This window comes from Hippopotamus amphibius, chromosome 4 (assembly GCF_030028045.1).
Source record: "Hippopotamus amphibius kiboko isolate mHipAmp2 chromosome 4, mHipAmp2.hap2, whole genome shotgun sequence".
Taxonomy (NCBI): Eukaryota; Metazoa; Chordata; class Mammalia; order Artiodactyla; family Hippopotamidae; genus Hippopotamus; species Hippopotamus amphibius.
In genome coordinates, this window is record NC_080189.1 from 15,104,080 (window position 1) to 15,122,898 (window position 18,819).

Sequence of the window (18,819 nt, forward strand, 5' to 3'; positions counted from 1 at the left end):
AAGTATACAAGAGTAATTACAAACTATCAGTGACAAAAGAATGCAAAAATAGCACGTGGTCTGTGATTACAACTATATAAAAAATTTTAAGTGAAAAACTTTTGTGTTAGGGTAGCAATACAGATTTTTTTTTAATATTTATTTATTTATTTGGTTGCACTGAGTGTTAGTTGTGGCAGGCTCCTTAGTTGCAGCATGTAGGCTTCTTAGTTGTGGCATGTGAACTCTTAGTTGCGGCATGCATGTAGCATCTAGTTCCCTGACCAGGGTTTGAACCCAGGCCCCCTGCATTGGAAGCACAGAGTCTTATCCACTGTGCCACCGGGGAAGTCCCCAGATTTTTTTTAATGTAGTTTTTTAATATTGCTGCCAAGTTGTTGAGTACATTTTCTAGCATGTTTTTGTTCCATAGCACTTTAAGGAGGAATTGAAAGGATCAGTCAAAATGACTGCAGGTCATATCATCAGAAATCAGGTGTCTCTAGGTGCCATTGAGCAGACAACTGCATCCATTTGTGGCATCCTCAAGGAATGACTGCACTTGCTAAGAGTTCCTTACCAGCTCCCAGAGAGTCGTTTACCCAGTGGGACAGTTCCTTCCGGAGTGTCTCATTTGTCTAGTTAAAACCTCAAGGAAGAAGATGATATTTGCCAGTCCATAAAATGACATTTGGCCACCTGATCTGTGACTTTTAAGAAGTGCCAGAGGCTAATAAGACTTAAAGAGATGGATAAGAATATATAGTGAATCCCTTTCAATTAAAATCAGATATCTTTATCATATTACAAAAAAAAAAAAAGTGCCAGAGGGTCTTTAATGGTTCCAGTGAACCTTGGATTTTCTGTTATTGGAGTGACACAGTGACAGCCCCTCTCGCAAAGGTACACCTTCGCCAGCCCCGTCTCAGAAGGCCCAAACTCATGGTCGCTGAGTTGCAGGTTAAAGATAGCTTGGCATTCTCGTCCCATTTAAAACTCATAAAAACTGGTTTACCTAGTACTCATCTTGACCTTTTTAATTAAAGGAGGGTAGGCCCAAAGATTAAATATTTGCTCTTCACATATACCAAGAAATTATTTGGAAAAATTGCCGTGTCCAGAAACATGCTCACCATGTCATGTCTGTCCTTTCCTAGATGTCCTCATAGAAACTGGCTTCCGGCTACTGATGGTCACTGCCCATCAGCGTCTATTGAGTAGTAGCTATATTGAAAGCACAATCTGGGCATCTCAGAGTTTTTTTTAAAAAAAAATAGATCTGTTTACTGACTTACTGATTTTAAAGAGCTTACAGTCTAGTTGGAAACAGAACAACTGAAGAACATTCTCAAAGGTCACACTGTAAGCATGGCACCCCAGTCCTGGGTGATCCTCAGATGAGCAGCTGGGTCAGATTAGCTGAGCCCTGGCTGTCCCAGCTGGAGTGACTGTGCCTGTAAGAGAAAGTTAAGTACCAGGTACTAAGTTAAAAGGGGATGAGTTTGGTAATGTACTGAGAATAAAGAGCATTTCTGGAAAGTGGCTAATGGAATAAAACTTGTGACTGGGGGGTGGATTGATTGATGAATGTGGCTGGGGGCTGAAGACAGGAGTCCAGCCAGGAGAGCTGGGTCAGTGCCTGCATAGCTGGGGCGTCTGCTGAGAAAATAGGGGAGACACAGCGAAGTCAGATCTTTTACAGAAAAGGAATCTGCTGGGTTTCATAAAGTATTGAATGTGAGATAAGAAGAAGGAAGGGTAACCAAGGGAGAGGAATTTTAAGCATGTGGAAACTGCTGTTGTGTTGGTGTTGATGACAGGCTGGGGACAGAGTGCCTATAATAAGACAGAAGAGGGATTCCGAGCTGCTTGTTTGGTGCGTTGTCTCTGTCCGATATCAGTAGGGTGTTCATTTGGACAATTAAGGTATAGACTTTGGGCACAGTTAGGACCAGAGAGTAGCTATGTCAGTCTTGTGTGCTTTGGATGAGTTCACATGCAGAAGGAAGAGGCAGTTGAAAGTCATGGGGAGGATTAAGTCAGTGATAGAGAGGGGAAAAGGGACAGCAGAGAAATAGGGCCACAGTGTGGCCTCAGACCCACCTCACTGCTGCCACAGAGACCATCAGAGGGGACGCCCTGTGTCCTCCACGGGAATGTTCTAACACAGCAGTGTGGACAGAAACCACGCAGTAGGGATGAGGGAGAGAGTTTTCAGAGGAAAAAGCTGATTGGAGGGACTTCCCTGGTGGTCCAGTGGTAAAGAATCCGCCCTGCAATTCAGGGATACGGGTTTGATCCCTGGTCGGGGAACTAAGATCCTACATGCCACAGGGCACCTAAGCCCGCGTGCCACAACTACTGAGCCCACACACCTCAGCTAGAGAGCTTGAGTGCTGCAAACTACAGAGCCCACACGCCCTGGAGCCTGCACGCCACAACTAAAGAAGAGAAAACCCGCACACCGCAAATAGAGAGAAGCCCATGTGCCGCAACAAAGAACCCACACGCCTCAACAAATACCCCGTGTGCCGCAGCGAAGACCCAACACAGCCAAAAATAAATAATAAATAAAATAAAAATAAATATTTTTTAAAAATCTAAAAGGAAAAGAAAGTTTATTGGAGTAGTTGAGAAAGGAGGACAAGAACAAAGCAGATGACAGGGAGAAAAGGAAGGTGAAAGCAGGGTGACTGCAGTGAGGGTTTTTTCGGTTAGGAGAAGCCTGGGTGTTTGGGCATGAAGCGGGTGGCAGTGAAGCCAGTGACCAAGGGTGAGGAGAGGGTCCCCATGGGAATAGCCGCTGGGAGGGACGCCCAGGGGCCACGTCGTTCTGCTGGTGACCATTGGTGGACAGAGCACTCTCAAAACAAAGGTGGGCTGGAGGGGAAGCTGGAGATGGCGTGTAGGAGGTTTCCGGGCTCGTTGCTTCTTACCAGTTACTCTGTCTCTGGTTTCCAGGGTTGGAGTGTGGAAAGTGCTTTTCTCTCAAGGTTAAACTGTACCCCAGAGTCTAACTGAAGTTAGCTTTTACATGTTTCCTGTTTGCCTGTTTCTTTGTTTGTAATGTCTCATGAACCCAGTTTTACCTGAAGCTATTATTTAAAGCTTGTTTGGTCCCTAATGCATGTAAATAGCACCGTTTGGAGCTAAAGAACGCCCCTCTCCACCCACCGTTATCTGTAAGGTTTTCACCCTCTAGCTCAGGGTACTGGCAATAACAGTCTCCTCAAGAACTTCCCTATATAGTCTCACATCTGAACCTCAGGCAGCTGAGGAGCCCGTGGGGTGTCTCACCCAGCTCCCAAGTGGCAGTGCTGTCACTCGGGTCCAGGTCCTGGGGCTCTCCCGCTCCACGTGCCCCTGTCTCTGCGGGTGTAGACTCCCTTCTGAGCTGAAGCGAGAGCTCAGCCTGGTGGTCTCCAGCCCAGCCGCCCAGGTTGTAAAGGCCATTATTCTATGACTCCATGGCTGTAAACCTTCAAATGAATGTCGTATAAAGAAGGCAAAGGTCAGTAAGGACCAGAATTGAGAGCAGAAGCTTCATGGAGGAAGGGGCTTGAGGCGCACCTTGAAGAATAGGTAGGAGTGAGCGGGGCAGAAAGCAGGGAGAGTATGGGCTGAGGAGAGTGGAAGCAGCAGTTAGTATAGCAGTGGACAGACAGGAGCCGCCGGACATAGAGCCAAAGAGGGGTGGTGGCCAGGGCGGTTGGTGGGGCCAGGAACGTCTTGAACACAGGGCAACATAAAGAAAGCTGCTGGTTTGGCAGTAACATACAGGAGAGCAAGCTAGAGAGACTGGTAGGAACCCAGGTAAGCACCTGGGTGGTGAACCTGTTGTTGATTCCCAGGGAGATTTTAAGAGGGATTAACTGGCAAGCGGTTTATAAGCTACTGTGGACCCATTATAAGGTCCCAGTTATTTTCTTCGTAATGTTTTTGGAGGTATAGATCTGCAGAGGGGAGGGGTGGATAACAGCCAAATCCTTACCTTTATATAGTGCTTTTCTGATAAAAAGTACATTCTAAATTTCAGCTCAGCATTTGACAGGTGTTTGAAACTCCAGGAGCAAGATGGAGAATACGGACAGGACGGTGGTGGGTTTTAGCTGGTGGGAGGAACACTCAAAGATCATGGGTTAAAGAATTGTTCAGTGTAGAAGGAGGTCTCTTATAGCTGCCGTAGAACTCTGTCCAAGTGAGTGAATTGAATGAAGACATAAAAGGCTTGTTTATCAAGTTTGCGGGTAACACAAACTTTGGAAGAATAACTACATTCTTGGGTCTTTTCAAAATTGGAAAAGATCTCAGTGGGACAGAAGGACTAGCCAAGCTCACCATATCACATTTAGTATGAATAATACCGTCTTAGCATGGTGTTTTTAAAAAGTCATTTAGTGGAGGAAACCTGAATTAGTTGTGGATTATATTAAAAGACTTTGGGATGCAAGGGGGTGGGGGCTTTGGGGAGACAGTTGTGTAAGGATGAGTGGTCAGTATAGGAAGGCTGTCAAAAGAGTTAATGCAATCTTAGGACAGAGTAAGAAAAACGTAGTCTTTAGAACAAGGGACATAATAGTTTAATCGAATCATATTTGGGTCCTGTTCCACATGGAGCATTTTCTGTTCATTTTATTGTGGGGAGCTGGTTTTACTTTCAGTGTGAAGGGTGGTGGTTGAAGAGTCTGGGGATGTTTGTTTAGCAAGGAGAAGAAACACCTCTAGCTTTATGGTAACTGTCTAAAATATGCAGAGGGTTGCCACGTTGAAGACACCACCCTAGACAGGTAGATTTATCCTGCCCTCCTCCAGTGAGCACACTTAGGGAATTCTGGGGTAAACAGATTTGGGCTCAGTGAGCAGCTTATCAATGGAGGATTAAACAGAGCTCTGATGAACAGTTGTCAGGGATTCTGTAGAAGAGACTCTGGTATTGGTTGTAGGGTTACACTCCATGGTTTCCAATGTGTTATCTCTGTTATCTGGTGGTGTGCTGATGGCTTGTACCAGCTTGCAGGGCCTGGTGGTTCGATAATCAGAAATTTTGCAAGCCAGGAGTTCAACAGTTGGTGGCTTGAAACCAGCTACGGGGGCAGTCTTTACACCACAGAAGTCCGCCGTTATCACCAATGACCCGCTCCACCCCATTCAGCGCCAGTGTGCCAGCACACCCGGCATCGTCCCGAATAAGCAGTGTCTGTGAGAAGCCGTGAGCCTGTGGAATGTGAGACAGCAGATCAGAGAAGGGAACGTCCACGTTCACGTGCTTAGGACTTTTCGAATTCTGTTTCCCACCGTTGTACGCAGCTCCCGTTGCTGGTGCTCAAACCACTTCCTATCTCCCGCCAAGATCTGAGGCCTGGGAGTTTCTCTGTCACCGGATCTGCCAGGAAAACTCAGATACCTTCTGTTTCTTGGAATAATTCTTTCCTTGTTAAGGATCTAGACTGGCTAGCCTCGGGCATGAGGCAGCCCCACTCTGTTCTCAGCACCAGCCTAAAGAACTGAGTCACAAATGAGTTCAGCCATTGAAACAGGATTTGGAAACACCTGGGCAGTGGAGGACACGTGATCACAGGTGCAAGGTCCAACCCATGAGTATAACAAAGCCCTGCGGGCCATACGGCCACAGCAGCCCTCAGATCAGCCTCTGTCCCCATGGCTCGTGGGCAGAGAGCAAACAATGATTTTAATTCTTTCGTTTCTCTCATTTCCTTTTACAGAGAGGATGTGAAGAAAGTCTGAGTCACGTGTAAGGGAAAAGCAAATGTCCTGTGGTAGACATGACAGCAGAGTCAGCTATGGTCACACAAATACTATTTGGGTTTCTTCTGAAGCTTTAAGTCAAAAAATTGATTGTTTTTACTTTTCTCATATGTCTGCTGTGTCCCACTTGAAACCCCAAATGCTTTTCCGTTTTCCCCAGTGCTGCCTTCTCCCCATTCCGACCTGTTACTGGTTCCCCAGCAGACAGACAATAGCACCCAGGAATGGTTAGGCTCTACCAGGGGGTGGCCCTTCCAGTAACATTCATATTGCCAGCCAGTGAACAGTACATATTTGATTAAAAAAAAAAAAGTTTTCTTGCCAAATAAACTATCCAAAGGTGATTTTTGAGCCGTGGAGCAAACTACTCTGAATCTCAGTATCCAAATTATCAGCAAGGAAGTTGAAGGATAGGGGTTGCTTTTAACCCGTAGTGATGTGTTGTGAAGCTGTAAGGAGGTCCGTTTTAGAAGTGACTAAACCCAGTGAAGATGAGCTATATCCCTGTAAGGAGATGGAGTGCAAAGAGGAGTCAGAGAGAACTGAATAAAGGAAGAAAGACAAGACAGGAAGAAAGGGCAAGAAAGAGAGAATGCAGCTCTAGTACCACAAGGTCACAGGCTAGGGATACACATTTAGAAAGGTATAGGCCAAGAACAGGGACTAAAGAGAAAAATGGGTTTCTACTGCAGAAGCTGTAGGATGACAGGAAGGGTCAGAGCTCTGCCTAGCCCTAGGCTCAGGGCCTGGAGAACCTCGCAAAAGGATGGACTTGAAAAAAGATGTTTAAGATTTGCGATCAGTACAGAAAAAACTGAGTGCCGTTCAGTTGTGCCCGTGAAAATCTTCAGCTGCATGAGATGCATACCTGAGTGTTGAGTAGAGAGTTTGGTGTGAATGGCCTGCTTGTGATGCACAGGAAGAAGGTGAGGAAAGAAGTTGGGCAGCGAGGGAAATGTGGACACAAGGGGTACAGAAAAGTGACTGAGTTCCTAAGGTACTGCTCTTGAGTAAAAAAAGTCCCTCCTGCCGCCTTGCCCTTGGTGGCAGCAACGAAACAGGGGCCCTGTTGGTTTTGGTTGGCCACGCGCTGTTGGCTTCACTGAGACGTATGTGCGCTGGTCAGCATCTTGCCTCTTCAGCCAGGGTTTCAGGGAAGAATGAAGCCGACCTGCCCTAGACTGTGTGTGATGAGTCAGCTTCTGCCCTGGGTACCTGGGGTGCTGCCTAGGAAGGCGGCAGTGACTCAGGTCATTTTCTGTCTTCTGTGGTTCAGGTGGAGAACCCTCCTTGAGAAGGACTGGCAGTGCTGGGCCTTCTGATATAAAATCATCAAGTATTTTAGCAACCTACTGGGATTATGTCTGAAGAGGGTTGCAGAAAGCGGCTGGCCTACCGGACACTTGGGATGGGAAATGTACACAACAAAGTCTACCTGCCTTTGAAGCATCTCCCAGCTTTGCTATCCCCATCAGAACCCCAATTGTCCCCTCTCTTTTACCCAAGATGAAGTTTTTTATTAACAAACCAAATCTGTACTTCCAGAGGCTTTCCCCTGTCAAAACTTCGAGTACTTGATTCCAATAGTGTTGGCATTGAATTAGTTTCTATGAAGAAGATTTTGCTTTTGCCTTCCCATTTCTCGTGGAAATTTTTCCATGAAAATAATTCCATGGAATTGAAAATTCTTGGTTTATCATCGCTTAACAGCGTGGTCATCTCAATAATTGAGTGAGTGAGTGAATTAAGCTTACGATCAACAGTCTTTCACATATATTGGCACTCCGTTAACCTTGACCCCAGTACATAAGGTGACCAGGTAGGAATTGTTCTTACCATCTCATAATTGAGAAAACTTAGGCTCATAACAATTAAGAGACTCAACCAAGAACACAAAGTAGGTACATGGCATAGTTGGATGTAGAACTCAGGTCTCCTGATCCCTGATCCAGCACTTTTAAAGGGAATCTAGAAGAATGGTGGCCAGGTGCATGGTGTGAGACAAAATAAGACAACCAGTTGTGTTTTGGTGAGTACCTAGTATATAACACTGGGTCCACTGACATGGGTGTCCAGGAAAAGAAGATGCCATGGTTTTTCATCAAGAAGCTTACAGCTTAATTGGAGGGATCAAACTGCTACACCTAAAAACAATTAGGTTTAATGGAAGGTGAGCGGAGGGAAAGAAGAGAGTTCTGGAATGCACCTAAAAGTTCCTGGGGGAAGAACTGAAATGGAATCTTGGGCAGAGATAGGACTGTGTAACCAGAGACCAAAAGAGTGAGGGTCTAGCAAGCAGGGCATTCTGGCCAGGGGTCATTTGGATGCAGGCAGAATGTGCAGGTCCTGTCATATCTATAGATGAGGAGCTAAACATGAGGTCTGAAAGCTCCACAGAGGTCAGGCCCGGGGGTTTGGACCAGAAAAGGGAAAAATTGAGTAGATGAGATGTGAAGGGACATTTGGGTCAACTCGAGCCACTGTAAACAGCGTGATCCTGACCTGCAATGGCAAAGCAAATATCATCTCACAAAAGATTCGGGGCTGGTGTAATGCCTCCTGTGGGGAGGTTGGGGCCGGGGGTGGAAGCCAAGAGCAGTCTGGGGCTCCTGATGGCGTGGAGGGCCGGCTAATAAAGGGGGCGGAGCTGAACTCCGAGGATGTTTCGGATTTGACTAGAAGAGGGGAAGGCATTTCAGGTGGAGAAGGTAACACGCACAAAAGTATGGAGTAAGAAGGGAAGATTCTGTCCTGAAAGAAGTCATGAATTGAAAAGAAAGAAACAGGATGGGATAAAGAGATGAGAATGGCTGCTCAGGGGCCGGGAAGTAATTAGAACTTGGATTGATAAGCAAATTGGTTCTGGAGGAAGGAAGTTGGTATGATGAAAGCAGTTCTGGGAAACCGAGTCTGGCAGCATCTTAGATGGGATTGGAAGGGAGAAAGATCAGAGGCAGAGAAGCCACCCAGGAGACTGTCAGAAATCTGAGTAAAGCCACGGGAGTCGTGGCACTGAGAAGGAAGAGGAAAAGGAGACCCTGAGGAACAAAGAAAGCGGAGACTTAGGATTTAAGGGAGGACGCCATGGGCAAAGCTGACTTGAGGGTCTTAATTTTGGAGATGAAAAAATAATAGTTCTACTGGCATAAATGGGGTGGCCTGGAAAGGAATCCCATTTTGAAGGGGGAGGGTGATCGTTCAATTTGAGGCATCCAAATAGCGATACTTCCGTCTCTGAGAATGTGGACTAGGATGCTGAGAGGTTGGGGCCGGGGATGCATCTTTCTGACGGCAGATGACTGACAGTGAATGAGTCCCACAGGAGGGGATGGGGATCCAGAGGAGGGAAGAGAGAGAAGGAAGGGGAGGCAGCAGAGGAAAGAGAAGAGTGATGGGAGAAACCAGTGGAGACCAGCAAAACACATTATAAATCTAAATGGAATTTGAAAGTGAGTTGAAGACCATCAAGGGTCTGTTATCAAAGAGAGGGGAGGCTAAGGATGGGAACTGAGGAAAAGGCCAGTGAGTCTGCACAGGAGGTCAGGGCTGGTATGAGAGCAGCTTCCCTAGTTTCCTTAGGGTGGACCTCCCCACTAGCCTGGAATTATCTGCCAGGCTCCAGACTCCCGGCCCCTGAGCCTTCTCAGCTCTGACTGGTTCTCCGGGGGCCTGTCAGGAGAGTGCTCTTGCTTTAAAATCTTAATCATAAGCAATTAATAGTTACGTTTCTAAACTACAGATCTAATCATACATCTTAAACTGGATGGCTGAGTTACTTGGGCAGAGGAGGAAGGTCATGTGGGCTCTAGGTCAGTGGGGAGAAGGGGAGCGTGCTCATGAGAGGGAGGGCAGGGCCGGCACCGCTGCTTAAAAAAGGAGGGACTCCCCCGTGCTTCAGACTCTGTGCTTCCACTGCGGGGGGCATGGGTTCAGTCCCTGGTGGGGGAACAAAGAACCCACATGCCTGGCTGCACGGCCAAAAAATTAATAGAATAAGACAAAAACAGAAGAAGGAGAGAAGGGAGAGAAGAAAAGAAAGAGGAAATGAACACGTCTGAACCTGAAGCAAAGACCCTGCAGCCGGGATAAGGTGCAGGGACTACAGAGGGAGACAGACAGCCCTGCAGGTCCCTCCTTCCTGCATCTCCAAGAACCTGGGACCGGCTGCCACCTCCCACCGCGTCTCCCCACGAAGCTCTGCTAAGCTCCTCTGCACTGCAGCTTACAGCTTAGTGATGAGGGAAGGTTGATAGTTGCTTATCTATCACAGATTGCTTCATTCGCTCTTGATTTGTTTGCCTTCTCAGTACTTCCGGCCGCCGGTTCCCTGGTTTGCCTTCAGCATGACGGTGCTCCCTTGGCTCTGCACCTTGTGGGCACCTGGAGTTCAGTCACTTGCTCTCAGCCCTCGGCTCCAGCCCTAGACCCACATTCCCAGAGACACTTTCTGACCCTAGCGAATTTCCTTCATGCACATGCGTGATCTCCCATTGCTCTGTGTTGCCTGCGCCTATGTAATTGCATGTGATCGGAAGGAAAGCAGAACGGAATCCTAGAAACATAGTGTTGGCAGGGACCTGAGAAATCACCCCAGCCAGCCTCCCACTCACAAGGAATCCCTTCAACAGCTTTTGTTTAACTTATTAAATAAATAGCTTTTCTCTTGATTTAAACTGTTCCCAAAATAAATATTGGGTGGGTGATCCAAGGAGTGGTTTGGGAGTTGATAGTACCAGAAATATCAAGATGAGCACGTTTTTTAAAAAATCAGAACTTCACAGAATTTTTAAGAATCTGCATCTCGCTGGCTGCCACCGCCTCCGTGGAGACAGCACTGGTGCTGTCATGGGGGCAGCGGTGGGTTGGGCAGAGGAGGGGGACCAGATGACAGGTTCAGTGATGCCCTAGTTCAGACCAGAGCCACCCCTTCCTAAATGCACGATGCAGTTCCAAAGATGTGTGTTGTTGAATGATGTGTACCTTGAAGAGCCACAGTCGTGCAGCAGCCACTTTTCTGTGTGTCCCATGCCATTAAGCCCACACAAACGTGGGCCCTTTGGGTCTCTGTGCCATTGGGACCCTGTTTTGCTTCTTTGTCATCCAACAGGCTGGGCTGCACGTGTATAAAACGGTCTCATGTTATTAAAGACACAGTCTTTGGGACTGGTGGAGGGTGGTTTGCTCCCCCCTCCACAACTTTGGGAGGGAAGAAAACATTGCACAGGTGGAAAAGCTTTGCTAACGTGACCCAAAACCTGGCAGCGTTCATCAAGCGGGGCCAGGGGTCCTGGGCTGTGCTCCCTGAGGCAGAGTGGCTCACTTCCTTTGTCACTTCTCACCTCTCAGTGGCATCCCCAACAGGAGGCAGGAGGCCTCCTTCCAAGGTCAGAGTGCTAGCGGTGTGGGAGGTGTGATTTGTCCCATAAAATCTGTAATCCCACCATCCATTTTACAACGTTTAATAAACCCCAGTACTGTCTTTTCCGGTTACTCGTGTTGAGAGACAGATACCTTTGTGTCTCTACTTTCTGGGTAAAGGAATCGAAGAATAGCTTATGGTCTCACCTCAGGGCTGGTGCCCCAGAAATGGAGGGTTAGCGTTTGCTGCCCGGGCGTCTTTTGCCCCTCGCTCATGCCAGCCTCGCCCGTGTCCATTCCTTGTGTTCTCCTGCCTCTGCACCATCACTTATGCTATTTTCCCAACCTGCAGGCCGTCTCCCTTCTCTGGACCATCTAAAGTCAGCCATAAGTCTACCCACCCGTAGCAGTCATCGTAAATCCTACTTCCTTGAGTTCTTCGCTGTTCTTCCCAGCCTGGAGTGAGACACTGAAGTCCACTAGAGTGTAAGCCGCAAGAGAGCAGAAACCGTCTTTTAGGTTCATTGCCAGATACTCAGCGCCCAGGACAGAGTAGATGCTCAATAAGTTTTGCTGAGTGAAAGACAGTGGTTGCTCTCTTGTTGACTCCGTGGCCATCTGACACCGGTCCCTTCTGTCTGTATCCACCCTTCTGCACATGTCCACCAGATGCTACGCTTATTGAGGACAGAATCCATGACTTTGTATCACCCTCTGGCAGAGTCTGGAACACACTAAGGAGCTCAATAAATACTGGTGACTGCGTTTACAACATAATCACTCGGTAATGTTCCCTGAGCACGGGTGGGGCGGAGGCGGGGAGGCAGGCAGAGTGTCTCTCCTGCTCTTATGTAAAACCACCTTGAGCAGCTGTTTGAGCCAGCCCGGGGCCCCTGTCCTCCCACCCAGCACCTGACTGTTTAGGAAGGATATTCTTAAGAATGTGATGTTGTTAACACTGCATTCTTGTTCTATGAATTTGCAAAGGACTGTATAGAATTGTTCAAGAGACAGTTATCCAGGGGTTGGCTAGTCAATTCCTGAGTAAGCCACTCTGAAAACTGATTATAATCCTGTTTCAAATGGAGAGTTGGGAGAGGGCCAGAAAAGGATATATTATTATATCTCGTAGGAGGGACGGGTCCGGCAGATACTCCCTGAGTTATGGCGCCAGAGCCTGCCTTTCTTCCGTTATTGTAAATTATTGTTACAGTCGAAAGCCAGGTCAGCACAGTGAGACTCCAGCATCACACTTCCTCTCAGCTGAGGTCTTATAAAATGGAGACCTTCATAAACACGCCCTGCATACACGTCACGTGGGATCCTTTTAACGTTCATGCTGTTCAGTGTGAAGTGTAATAACTGTTTTATATTCCTTCTAAGTTCTAAAGTGTCCCTTGCTTCTGGGGTAGATGTTGACTAAACCTTTTTTGTTTAATAAAAGAAAACTAGTTTTATACCACTCGAAAGTCCCCAGGATAGAGCTAAAAACAGTCTTTTTTTTTTCTTTTTTTCAGTTCGAACTCATTTCCCTTTTATTAAAGCCCAAGTTACATTTACATAGTTTGGTACTCAACAAAGGAAAACTTGTTCAAATAAGGTCATATGTTATCACCAGTATTTGCAGGTATTTGTTTACAATCAAGTAGCATTATCAATAAATCCTTGAGAAGCCTATCTGTGGGGTTTACACTTTGTCGAGGCCCAGTTCCTCTGGAGGGTAGATTCCCAGTTCATTCAAAGTTGGTCCAAGTTCCTGGATGACATAGGGGTAGATTTCCTTATGAGGTCCTGCTTTGTCCTTGACAACCTCTAGGATGTGAACTGCACTAGCACAATCATTTAAGCGTCTGCATGCCCGCGAAGCAGCATCAATGATTCCGGGTTCGGGAACCAGATCATAGCCAACAAGCGTGTTCATCCCTTTACGCAATCCCCAAGCATCAATATCTGGCTTATTGAAGTATGTCACCCAGCGAGCATCAAACTCCTCATCTGTCTCACGTTGACCCACGGGAGTAGCAGCGAAATGACTGGATAGCAGCGGCGGGGCCGGGGGCCAGAGTGGGGCGCAGGAGGCCTCGAGGGCTGGTCCCGGGCAACTGCGGCTGCTGCTACCAAACCGCAGCGGACAGCGGCGCCTAGCATGACGACGATGACAGCGCGCAGGTTAGGGCTGCGGAGAAGCAGGGTCAAAAACAGTCATTTTGCTTAGCTACACCATCCGTCTTGCCTCTCCCCTCTTTCCTAGAGGTTGCAGACTCCCATGCCTGTAGGCCGGGCGGGTAAGGTCAGTGAGCTTGTGCGGGCGCCGCCGGGGGCACACCTGTGTGCCTTTTAAGGGGGCAGTGCTGCCCGGCTCCAGCCAATTGCTGCCAAGCACAGCCCTGTAGCCCGGAGTTGCCAGAGCTTTGGATTTTCAAGAGAAGTTGGAAATCAAAAATTTTAGGAACTATCCCTTGATTTCTAAATGTTAATGACTAATTCAAAAACAGTTTTAACTCTTTGCAGGCCAATTTACGTGTCTGTGTCAGACGCTGCCTGTGGGACAGCAGTTTGCAACCTTTGTTCTGTCCCTCAGGCCTTCCTGCCTTTGGGCACTTAAACGTCGTCCTTGGGCATCATTTTCACTTTGCCACCTACCTTTTTAAGAGGGTGATCACTGATTGACACCCAGAGTGTCTGTCCCTGCGGGGAAGGGACCAGGTGGAGGGGCAGGCACAGCGCCGGGCACCAGTCCGATGCTCAGCGAAAGCTTGTCGAGAGAACATGTCTCAAGCTTCTTTTGCATGACCCCGCCTCTCTTAGAGGTAGGGTCACATGCGGGTATTAGTTACCTGTCACTGCATAACATGTGACGTCAAAATTCACTGGCTTAAAACAATAGTAAACGCGTATTACCTCACAGTGTCTGTGGGCCAGGAATTTGGGAGCAACTTGGCTGGACGGTTCTGCTCAAGTTCTCTCTCGTAAGGCTGCACATTCTCAGCTGGGGCTGCAGTTGTCTGAGGACCTGCCTGGGCTGGAGGGTCTTCCACGGTGGCTCTTTGTCATGGCTGGCAAGCTGGTGCTGGCGGTTGGCAGGGGGCCTCAGTTGCTTGCAGTGTGGGCCTCTCCGTAGGACCGCTTTCCCATCCCCACAGCATGGCCACCGGCTTCTCCCAGAGTAAGGGATGCAAGAGAGCGCGAGGCGGCAGCCGCAGCGTCTTTTATCACCTCCTCTCAGAAGTCACCTGTCATCATTTCTGCAGTATTCCAATGGTTGCACACATGTGCCCTATTCGTGTGGGAGGGATTCACCACTGAATACCAGGAGGTGAGGGTCACTAGAGGCCATCTTGCAGGCTCTCTGCCACAGCTGTGCTCACAAGGATCACTAAATCCCTCTTAAACAAATGATCAAACACAGAGCAGTTTTCAGAAAAGCCTACGGGGATAACAGTTATGTGCTGGTGACTTATACCTAATATTCATCTCATCTACTATTGTGTTCTTGAGATCAACCTCAGAAATTAAATATCCTATTTTTGTAGCCCATCTTAGAACTGTCATCCCTGAATGTGTCAAAAATCACTTTTTAAAAGTAGATTTAAAAATTCTACCTGTCTCACCTCTTAGAGTGATAGACTCAGGTGTACCATTTGCTTTTCAAGGAAGCTCTTTCAATTATTGCTTCCCTCTGTCTGCTTCACGGGGTTTCCTTGTTCTCAGGTTCTCTCCGTTGCCTGAGATGACACTTCTCTGCTGAGCCTAATGTTTTTTAAAGATTTGAAAGGAAAATCCCCAAGAAGTAATGTCTTGAACCAAGAATAGTTCCCGCTTTGATATATTAATAGCATTTGTGAAGACAAATAACCCCCAGAGATTCCCTGGGGCCCTCTGAATTGATAGGAGAGGGGTGCCAGTTATCAGAGGGTCGGACAGAGAGAGGGGTGACTCCAGTTCCTGCCACAGTATCTATTTCAGGTACCCCCTGTGCAAATCCCCTCCCCCCCCCACACACACACACATCCAACAGAGTGGGAGCTGCTGCTGCTTCCAAACGTACACACACACACACACACACACACACACACACACACACACACGCGTGCGCGCAATGCATCTTGCCTTTGCCTCCTTTAAGACCGCCCTAAATACTCATTTTAACCACATTTCGTCTGAATACAGATGATCAGGGGAAGGAAAAGTGCCCCACTGTGATTTCCCCCAGGAAAATCCCCACTGGTAGCTAGTGCTTATTTGTTCAATAAACAAAACCTTAGGCTGGGAATTGAAGGTCAGCACGAGGCGAATCCAGGCATGTGCGCGGAGCCCTGGGGCCGGCAGGTGCCCTGCGGCCGGATCCTTTGCAGTGCACCTGAGGGAGGGGCCCACTCCGCCCCGTCCACGCCGCTTTAGCTGTGATTACCCAGAAGGGTGTTGGTAAAGGGAAATGAAATGCGTTAATTCCTAAGGCCTGTGGCGGCGTGCGATCTGGGAAAGGGGGGTGGTCATTACAGAATTGAGGGATGAGGCTGCAGGCGTATAAGGAACCTCTGTAGATTCGAGGCTGCTGTGATAGATGGCCTGCATTGTTCTCTTTCTGACCTTTTTCTGAACTTCCCTTTAGAAGAACAGAGGAAATACAGTTCTGCCTTTTCCCATATTGTTTTTGAATAATCCCTTCAGATGCCAGCTTTTAGCGTTTGTGTTCTTCCATTTGGGGTTTTGCTTTCCTGGCCCCACCCCCCAGCCCGTGTTTTGCTGCTTCCCATAGTAAAATCTGGTCACTAATTACTTCATCCCTGTATTAATGGTAAATACAGAGGCTACACAAATATTTGTCCATATTGAATACAGGATGCACAGGGAAAGAAAAATATCCCTGCAGCATCTTTTCCCCACCTCTGCCCCCTGCCTTTCCTGCCCAGAGCTGGCTCCCCCAGCCAAGCAACACAGGCCTGAGAATGGTCCTCAGGGATGATACAAATGGGCAGGAGAGACATGTGTGGGATGCAGCCTCTCAGTAGGAAGGATGACGGAACCGATGATGGACCTTAAGCCCCAGCTTGCAGAATAGAGTCATTTTCACCAGATGTTAAGGTGCACACAGGAATGAGACTCACACTTAAACTACTGATGCAATCGCAGAGGAAAAAAAAAAACGTAACAAGCCTGGGGAATGTGTACCGTATTTCTTTCATCAATCTTTCCTCTGTGCAACCCAAAATACTCGGTGTTGTACACGCCACACTTCCTCTGCTGGTATTGATTTCCTAGTCTGAACTGTGAGTCCCCCGGTGATGGCCCGTAACTTGGGGCTCTGTGATCATCTGAAGCCAATCAGCTTCTGTGAAGTCAGGGGACCCCAGAAGAGAGAACAAGGAAGACATCTGTTTGATTTTCACACAAGTAAGCATCATTAAAGAGTCAGGCAGAATTGTTCCACTTAGCCTCAAAGTTGAATCTAGAGTTGAATCTTTGGGATATTTGGGGTTGTTTTGTTTCTTGAAAAACAAACCCTTTTTGAAACTGAATGAAAAGGAACTAGACAGTTCTGTGTCAGAAGCTTTCAAATGGGACGGAATTTGGTTAGTTCCATCTAGTTCGTTAATGCTTACTGAACACCTGCTGTGTGCAAAGCACCGCCAGGCCACACTCCGGCAGCTGAGCACTTCCTTAGGCAGCAGATGTAGGCCCTCTCATCTCAAGGAACTTTTGATCTCATGGGGGAATCCAGGACAAGCCTAAATGTACACATACAAAGACCTGCTTACATAGCTGACACTCTGCAGTGGCAGGTGTAACAAGCAGCCCCTCGGTTACTTTAAATGATTTTTCAAAACTTTCCTTCTTCAGCAAATAAAAGCAAAAACAAAAAAACTGAGCTCTTTATACCAATGATGACTGCGGTTCTTTCACGCATCCCCTAACTGCTTGTGGTTTTTGTAGTTGTATGTTTTCAACGCTCCCTGGCTACCTCCTCTCTTCCCATCTCCATTTGTTATTTCTTTCCCCAATTCCAGATAAATAGTTTCTCCTTTTCTCCCAGCATTCCTCCACTTACGTATCTTTTAAAAATACAAACGTCCTATGTCAAGCTTCTCCCATTAAAAATAAATAAAGCTTTATAGGTTTCTCTTTGGATTTCTCCGTGGAAATCCCCATTGTCAGAGAAGTACTAGAAAGGGCTTGTTTGTGCTCTACCCCTTCTCTTTCCTTAAACATAAACACATACCTCCGTAAATACGTTAACAATAAATTGTCAGAAGTCCCTATGTTTACTTCTTCCTCAGAGAATCACTTCCGTTCAGCAAGCATCTATATGTTGAGCATTTACTAGGTCTTGCGCAGGTCTTGCGGTAGGAAAAAGAGAGCGAGACCATCGCTTCTCCTGGCCTGTGAGTGTGAAGCGTGGCCACGCACATCTGTGGAGGACTCGCCCCCACAGCACCTGTGCCAGGTGCACAGATGAGCAGTGGGTGGTCCACACCCTCGAGATGCTTCCCATCCAGCTGAGAAGCTGCCAATAGATTTTTCTCATTTTTAAGAAATAATTATCAGGGCAGGGATGAGTGAAAGACAGGGATTGGCAGCAGATAGATGTGTTGTGGGACCCAGAATAGGAGAGAGCCTTGGTTCCTCCCTCCCTGTCAAGTGCTTTCTCCCTTTCCTTTTACTCCACCTCTCGAGCCCCTGCTGACTGACATGCAACGCCCTGATTCCATGCTCGGGTTAGCACACTCGGCTGGAGTGGGGTTCGGTGCTCAGGAGAACAAAGTGGACATTCTCATCTCTTTTGCTGAAGGCTGCTCCATTCCAGAGGCAAGATCCGAGAGTCCCAGCCCTTGGATTACAAAGAAGCCTCATTGTTCGGCTGAGAAAAACAGTTTCTGGGCAGATGAGCAGTGGTGTCCTCATCTGCGGGGACAGCCTGCTCCCCTTCCACCAACAGAAACGTCTTCCGGGCTCTGGTCTGCAGTGTGCTGTGGATCTGTCACCGTGAGGTCCCTGGCTGTCCCCAGCGGGCCCCATGCCTCTGTCCCACAGGGTCCGAAGGTGCAGGGGCCTTTCAGGCAGCGCGTCCACTGCACTCCAGCAGCCCTGATGTCACCTGCAAAGAGCCAGCTTCTTTTTTCCTCCATCACCCAAGCAAGCACAAGAGAGCAAACTTGGGTTTTGCTTTGTTTTTTTTTTTCCAGTTCCTTTAAGAAGAGTTGAATATGGGGGCGGGGCGGGGGGGTAGTTCCTAAATCAGCTGCCCTTGGCTGGAGACCTGGGGTGTATGCCCACTTTATTTGGCAGAACTCTGTCATCCTAACTCCTGCCAGAACCAACGACCAGCCGCCATGGGGGCCACCTCCCTGTCCTGACCACGGTGCATCCCAACAGACAGGGGTTAAGTCCACTCTGTGTGTGTCCTGCTGTAGAATCGGGTGAAGGATGTGTCCTTGGTCCTCTTTTGCCCATCTGGTCTCCTGGCAAAGCCAGGACGGTGTGCACTTCCCCAGGAAGGAGAGCTGGCCTCGTTCCTCTGGCTCCTCTTCCCCCACTCAACCCTGTCCACTTGGAGACAGGACGCATCTTGCACTTCGTGGGCCAGAACCCACACCATCGGCCAGGATGTCCCCTGGCTTTAGTTGAAAACTTGCTTAGGGAGCCTATCAGCTGGCATTGGCCCTTCTTTCTCTGTAATTCTCTACCAACAGCGCGACACCGGGAGGGAAGCCTCCT

General features: G+C 48.0%; 1 protein-coding gene and 1 pseudogene across 2 annotated transcripts in view; one reads left to right on the forward strand and one right to left on the reverse strand.

The window, feature by feature from the left end:
• Positions 1-18,819, forward strand: part of HIPK2 (homeodomain interacting protein kinase 2) — a 187,589-nt gene that overhangs the window by 98,088 nt on the left and 70,682 nt on the right. The gene's annotated exons all lie outside the window — the stretch shown is intronic.
• LOC130851518 (cytochrome c oxidase subunit 5A, mitochondrial-like) lies at positions 12,791-13,251 on the reverse strand (annotated as a pseudogene).